Genomic DNA, 7,641 nt, shown 5'->3' with positions numbered 1-7,641 from the left:
TTTAAAGAAAACTCAAGCACATAGAAACATTGTAGAGTGAGAAATTTAGCAAGTGCTAGATTTATGTCTACCACAAATACAAGCACGTTGCTAACAACAACATTGTAGAGTATAAGAAATCTAGCTTGTGTTAAATTTGTTTCCAACACAAACACAAGCACATTTAAATTTGAAAGAAATCTAACACGTGTTATATTTCCTTCTATCACAACCACAAGTACATAACAACATTGTCGGACTAAATAAGTCTAATGTGTGCTAGATTAACAACATTGCAATGTAAAAGAAAATCTAACATGTGTTAGATTTCATTTTAGCGCAAACTCATGCACATAGAAACATTGTAGAATGAGAAATCTAGCAAGTGTTAGATTTATGTATACCACAAATACAAGCAAGTTGCCAACAACAACATTGTAGTGTATAAGAATTATAAACTGTTTTAAATTTTCTTTCAACACAAATAAGCACATTCTAATTTGAAAGAAATATAACACATGTTATATTACCCTCAAGCAAAAACACAAGAACATAACAACATTGTAGGACTAAATAAGTCTAATGTGTGCTAAATTAACAACATTGCAATGTAAAATAAAATCTAACATGTGTTAGATTTCTTTTTAGCGCAAACTTGAGCACATAGAAACATTGTAAATTGAGAAATCTAGCAAGTGCTACATTTATGTCTACCACAAGTACAAGCACGTTGCCAACAACAACATTGTAGAGTCTAAGAAATCTAGCTTGCGTTAAATTTTCTTCCAACAGAAACACAAACACATCTAAATTTGAAAGAAATCTAACACATGCTATATTTCCTTCTAGCACAAACACAAGAACGTAACAAAATTTTAGGACTAAATAAGTCTAATGTGTGCTAGATTAACAACATTTCAATGTAAAAGAAAACCTAACATGTGTTAGATTTCCTTTTAGCGCAAACTCAAGCACATAGAAACATTGTAGAGTGAGAAATCTAGCAAGTTGTGATGGATTTCTCACACAAAACAATCTCATACTCATCTCCATATCCCTCCACTTACTCATCCCTATCAAGGAGATGCATATACATGTTTATAAACCACATCAAGAAAATTGTCTCTCTCACTCGTGTGAAATCCCGGGTCTTTGTAAGATTTCACAAACTCTACAAATAGAACAAACTCTAACATTATCATCAAGAAATTAAATCCCCCTCTATGCTCACTAAATCTAGAGTTAAGATGGATGTAAAAGAAAAGCATGCACCTTAGAAATTTGATCCCTTTGTAGGCTCAAAATAGTTCAGAAGATTTTAATTTGAGGGCTTATATGATTCTTCAGGGCAAATGAAGTCCATACTGAGGAGAACATAATGCAAGTGTTTTTAAGTTATGTCACTGCTCATAGGTCCCGGAATGAGTCCTCCACCGTGCGGGAAAGGGGTAACAGGGACGGTGACCAACGGTGACAAATTACTGTGTAACAGATGCCCCCTAAAGCATGAGGCCCGAGAGAGAGAGAGGGGTGAAATGCTTTACAAGAACATATGTAGCCGCCGCGGAGAATCTGCATCGAGAGATACAACTGATAGCTTAAGTACATGATGTATGTGGTATGGTCGCAGCCATCCATAAGAGAGTACATCTGCCCCCCAGCGTTCCATGGATTACCAAACGATCCTGCAGAAGCGCCATATGGTTGTTGATAATTCTGCAAAGGATTCGCCTGCAGTTGTTGGTAATTCTGGTATGGGGCAAACAAAGGTTGCCCTTGAGGTTGTTGGTAACCATACGGTGGCGGGACCCCTGATTGAGTTTGAGAACCAGCCTGAGTTTGATAAAATGTTTGGGATTGAGCTCCAGCCTGCATTTGAAGACCAGATGGGTTTTGGGATCCCGCTTGGGGCCAAGGACCGGATTGAGCAGCGCCAGTAGGCTGTCCTGTAGGTTGGGCTATCTGGCCAGAAGGATAACCTTGCTGATACTGAGGTTGGATTACCTGCCCGGAAGGTTGTACCTTCTGATACTGAGGTTGGCCTACCTGCTGGGATTGGATTTGTTGTTGTACAGCTGAAGGTTGTCCTAACAGACCAGATGGCTGAGTGGGCTGGGCAGTTGGTTGGCCTAATTGTGTTTGAGGCTGACCGGCTTGCCCAGAAGGTTGAGTATACTGGACAGTGGGCTGACCAAGTGGTTGAGCAGCTTGTCCAGAAGGTTGATTGTACTGGACAGTGGGCTGACCAAGGGGTTGGGCAGCTTGTCCAGATATTTGAGCATACTGGACATTGGGTTGATTTGGGTTAACAAATGATTGACCAGTTTGTCCAGTAGGAGAACCTTGCTGGATACCAGGTTGAGCTTGTTGAACAGAATGTTGACCTGGATTACCAGTAGGTTGAGTATGAGAGGTGAAAAATGGGCCACCAGAGGCAAAAGGGTTTCCTTGAAAGGATTGTCCTTGTAGGTTTTGCTGAGGTGGTTTTTCGGGTTGCGCATACAATGCTTGGCCACCATGATAAAAGGTGGAACCCCAATCAATTGACAACGGGACTGAAATTTCAATAGCCGGTAGACCCGTCCAGGTCCCGAGAGGTGGTAGATACTGATCGTATTGGCCTTCAGGTGGGACATTCGATGTGGGATCAAAGACTCCGAATAAAGAGGCCGAAGGTCGACTAAAAATGGGAGTCGAAGAAGCCACAGATACCGTTGGAGGGGTTGTGACTGAGGTAACAGTTGTACTGCGACTTTGTGGAGTCAAAGGCTCCGTGTTGGAAAAAGTGAGTTGTGACCAGATAGAACCCGGGAAAGGAGACGACATAACATTGCTTATTGCTCTATAGCGAGGAGGTAGTCCCCCAGTAGCAGGAGTTCTACTAACAGGTGTAGATTCCGTTGCGGTGGGAATTTCGCCACCTGGCGCACCGGATTCGTCAGTTGTAGTAGGGGATGTGTCTTCCATGTCGGAAGGAAATGGTGGTGGTGGAACCCGAGGAGAAGTGTATTCCCAAAAAGGGATACCATTTTCAGAAGGTTCCCAAACAGGGTTCCAATGAAACTGGTAAGTCTCGTCGCCTGGAGCACGAGAATTGAGCGGTTGTATACTTGGAACAATAGAAAGAGTTTCACTCACAACCGGTATCTTGGAAGACAAAATTGGTAATTCCGCCAGGATGGGACTTCACAAAACCCTAGGGAATCTAACGAGACAAAACCCTACTCAGACTAACGCAAACAAAATCTAACCGGGTAATATGTTATCGTGGCCAAATAAATTTTAAGACACTGAACTTGACATTTTCATGTTTTAAGAGTCGAGAAAAGGACAAAAAGATGACTCTAGTCTCCTTCGAATATTTAATGAGCACGAAATGACAAGACGCTCACTGGCACCTTTTCTTTTAAGGAGTCCGAAAAGGATCAAAAGTGACTACTCTGGAGAACTAGGCAAGAGGTTTACCAAACAATCCGTAAAACTGCTTATACACCTTGGCAATCAGATGAAAACCAAGGACTTCCCGTACGGCAGTCAATCTTCCCGAATGCTGTGTTCAGTGCATTACGGCTTGTAAGGCGGCAGACTCGGCTTCCTATGGATAAAAGGTTTTAAGCCTATAGGGGTCTCCCAATATATACTCGACGGTACGTGGGAGCACAATCCGTACTGGCACTTATCGTTTCACCGTGGAGGAATCACCCAACCACTCGACGATAAGCTACCAGGCTTTACGACGCCGGAACACGTCTCTAGCCTAGACCTCTAGAATTTTTGCGTTAAGTTCCAATGCGTTGTTAGGTTCATTGAGTTCATTTTACAATTTATCTTCAATTATGTTTCAGTTTTTAGGTCCTACCGTATGTGATCTCTCAAAGATTTCCTGCATGCAAACTATATGCCAAAATAAATCATTTCGTTCAATGAATGCTATCTACAGGAGAGTTGAGATCTTTACACAAACAAAATGATCACTAAGCAATCAACAAAGATCCTAATGCAACTAATAACAAGAAATGAAAATTTTTTCTTTTCTTTTTAAAAGTGACTAATTGCTAATAACAATGCAAAATGCTAACTAATGTAATGCAACAAGATCATTTGTTTTTCTTTCTTTGTAAAATGGCATAATGCATATAGACAAGTTTGAGAGATGATCACACAAGTAAACAAACAAATTCACTCAATGCAAGTAGAACCAAATCCGAAACACCAAGACAATCTGTCCAAAAGCTCGCAAAGACTCGAATGAACTATGTGATCTAAGCCCAAAACAAAGTGAAGTGAAAGCCAAACGCTCAACAAGTGGTTTGCTCAAAGCACGCAACAAAAGGTTTTATCAACCACTAGACAAGTGCAGAAAACAACCAAAGAGTTGACTGGACAAACCAAAAAACCAAAATTCCCACGGAAGGCTCGAAGTGCCAAGCCACTAGATGCTCTAGGGTTGGGATACAAGATCGATAGAAATAGGCAAACAACCGAAGGATAAAGGTAAAAAACCAGTCAAACCGAGTTCCTACACACTTCCAGAAGCTGCAAAGGATGTAAAAAGACAAAAATCTGAGTTCCCCATTGCTGCACTTTTCTCTTTACCTTGTCAATGATTCCGTTCCAAGTTTTAGCCTTCAAAGGGCCCAAGCTCATTGGCATGCCCAGATAGGAAAAGTGGGTCCATTCCAGCTTGCATGTGACACCAAATATGTTTGCAATGCTATGGATAACCTGATTTGAAGTGTTCCATTCATATATACAGCTTTTGAGCTGATTGACCAAGCCTCCAGAGTACCCCATAGATTGGTCAAGGAGTTTCTTGAATTGCCTTGCTATTATGTTGGAGGCTCCCCCAATTAATAAGGTATCATCAGCAAACTGTGAGTGATTAATGTTTTTTGCTCCATTCCCGAATTTGATACCAGTTATAAGGCCCACTCTCTGATTGTGGTCGAAAGCTTGATTGAAGGATTCTGCCATGAGGATGAAGAGGTAGGGAGAGAGGAGACAACCCTGTCTGAGACCTCGGGAAGATTGGAATGCTTCACCTGGCCTACCGTTGATCAGGGGGGAGATCCATGGCCTAGAGATACAAGCTACAATAATATTAATGAAGGGAGATTCGAAGCCCATCTTTTTTATGACAACAATAAGGAAGGAATGCCTTACTCTATCGAAGGCATTCGCCATATTGAGTTTTAGAACAAATCCTTTCTCTTTCCTGGATAAACTCGAGTGGATGGCTTCTTAGACAAGGAGAATGGAATCAGTGATATGTTTGTTGGGCAGGAAACCTCCTTGAATTTCAAAAATCATGGAGGGAAGGAGGGGTTTGAGTCTCGTAGCTAAGATTTTGGATAGAATTTTGTAGGAGGAATTGCAGAGGGAAATGGGTCGGAATCTGGAAAAGGAAGAGCACCGATTTTCCTTAGGTATGAGGGCAAGAAAGGTGGAATTGGTGAATCCTCCTATTTTCCCTTTTCTTTGTGCCCATCGAATCATCTTTGTCAGGTCCTTTTTTATCAGAGTCTAGAACTCCCTGAAAAAACAGATGGGGAATCCGTCAGGCCCAAGCGCCTTATCAAGGTGTAGACTCCAGATTGCTCTTTTAATTTCCTCTTCTTTAATTTCCTTGCTAAGGTTGTCGTTCATCTCCTTACTGACTCCTTTGGGCAGATGCTGGAGCAAGTCGGAATAGTCTTCTGCCCCTTTGATTTCAGTTAGGAGGTCCCTGTAGTGCTTGGAGGAAGCCTTCCTTATGGTTTCTTGAGTGCTGTGCCGATTTCCTTCGCTGTCCAGGATTGTGTTTACATCGTTCCTGAGCTTTTGAGCAGTCGCCTGTTTGTGGAAGTAGCCTGTATTTTTGTCTCCTCCTTGAAGCCATAATTGTCTAGATTTTAAATGCCACTTGGTTTCTTCCTCCCTATTAATGTGACTCAGTTGTGCGTATAATACACTTTCTTGCTCCTTATTTTGCTGCGATAATCCATGCTCTTCGATCCTTGACTGCACACCTTCTAATTCATTCTTGACTTTCTTTTTGATCTCCTCTGGCTCCTGATAATTATCTTTGGCCCAATCTTTTAAAATCTGCTTGGTTCTTTTTAATTTGGTTTCCCAAATAAAGCATGGCGAACTTTCCACATGCTGGCTCCAGGTCATCTAAACAATTTCTCTGGCTACAGGAATCTGATTCCAAAGAGGGTTGTATTTAAATGGAATAGGGCCAAGAGGACAGTGGGTTTCCAAAGTTAGAGTGATGGGGTAGTGATCAGAGGCAGAGGTATTGAGAAATAGTGTAACAATTAAAGATATTTCCACCAGAGATTCAACTTTCCATTCAAGTGATATATGATAATTCTAGACTCTAAATTCGAAGAATAGTGTAACAATTAAAGATATTTCCTCATCTCTAGCAACCAGGTATTTTCGTCTTCCCTTTTCTTATTTTCGCCATTAAATATGGGGGCCTTAATTTTTCTTAGCTTTGCTTTTCTGCTCTTCTTCTAACTTCTCTAAGTGTTGAAAAAATATGGATATTATCAGATTCGATAGTAAAATAATCCCTTTTACTTGTTTTCCTAGCTGAGTGATAGTGTTGATAAGAAACAATTTTGGAGTGACTTGACCTTCCGATACCTCTCATCATAAACCATGCACTTTGCTCATAAGCTAATCTGGACTCAGTTTTCTATGTCAATTCACTCTAAATTTTGTTTAAACTCTTAAATATTTGGTTTCTAATATGTTGTTTATCTTTTATCAGCTTCTCATTGTCATCTTTATAGTTGAGAAATTCCAATTTGAGATTTTTGATTGTTTCTTCCAAATCCCTACCCTTAGGTTGGTCCACTACATGATCATTAGTTTTTTTAACATCATTCATGCTTATGTTTGTAACCCTAACTACTTCCTCTTCACTCTAAGGTCCTTGGGCATATTTTTGACTCCTATATGTTACTAGGAAATTTTCCCTGAAAATTTACTTATAGTGTTTCCTAAATATTTTGTTCAAATTGATCATTGACTTAAGAATTCTAGATTTTCCAGGTTGTCCTCTTCGTCAATTTCTTTGTATTGACTATCTACTTGTGTTATTCCAATCCCCAGGCTAAAATATATGACCTTTGAAATATTGTAACCTATTATGACATTTTAACATGTGAAGACTCTTGTAGATTTTCTTCAAAATTTTCCAAAAATTTAACCTTCAATTCAAATTTTTGGGTAGGAAGTTATAATCATCCTGAAATTGTCATTCTAATTATTTGTTATATGCCCAATTCTTATTTGTGAGCTGTAACTTACGTCTTTTTAAGTTTGCATAATTTTCGTCAAATTCTCCATACCGAGAAAATTCCAATTCTACCTACTTTCCTCAATGTTGTAACTATATTTCAAAATCTATAACTAATTTTCCTGTCAAAAGTACTTGTATTTTCTTGTACTTCCATATTTTTACCTATTCCTTGTGATTCTCACTCTTCTCTTTAGGATTTCCTTGGTTCCTTATTGGAAGTAAACAAGCTTTTTGGCCTCTTTCTCCAACTAGCCAACATGCTAACTTCTTTCTGACCCCACACACAATTTCATATATTTTCATATATTGTTTTATTTAAGATATATAAATATATATGTTTTTGTTTATATATTAATTGATTATATAAA

Source organism: Pinus tabuliformis, chromosome 3_1 (genome assembly GCF_031772625.1).
Source record: "Pinus tabuliformis cultivar Carrire ecotype Pingquan chromosome 3_1, CPIR1, whole genome shotgun sequence".
In the NCBI taxonomy this organism is placed as follows: domain Eukaryota; kingdom Viridiplantae; phylum Streptophyta; class Pinopsida; order Pinales; family Pinaceae; genus Pinus; species Pinus tabuliformis.
This window is presented reverse-complemented; position numbering follows the sequence as displayed.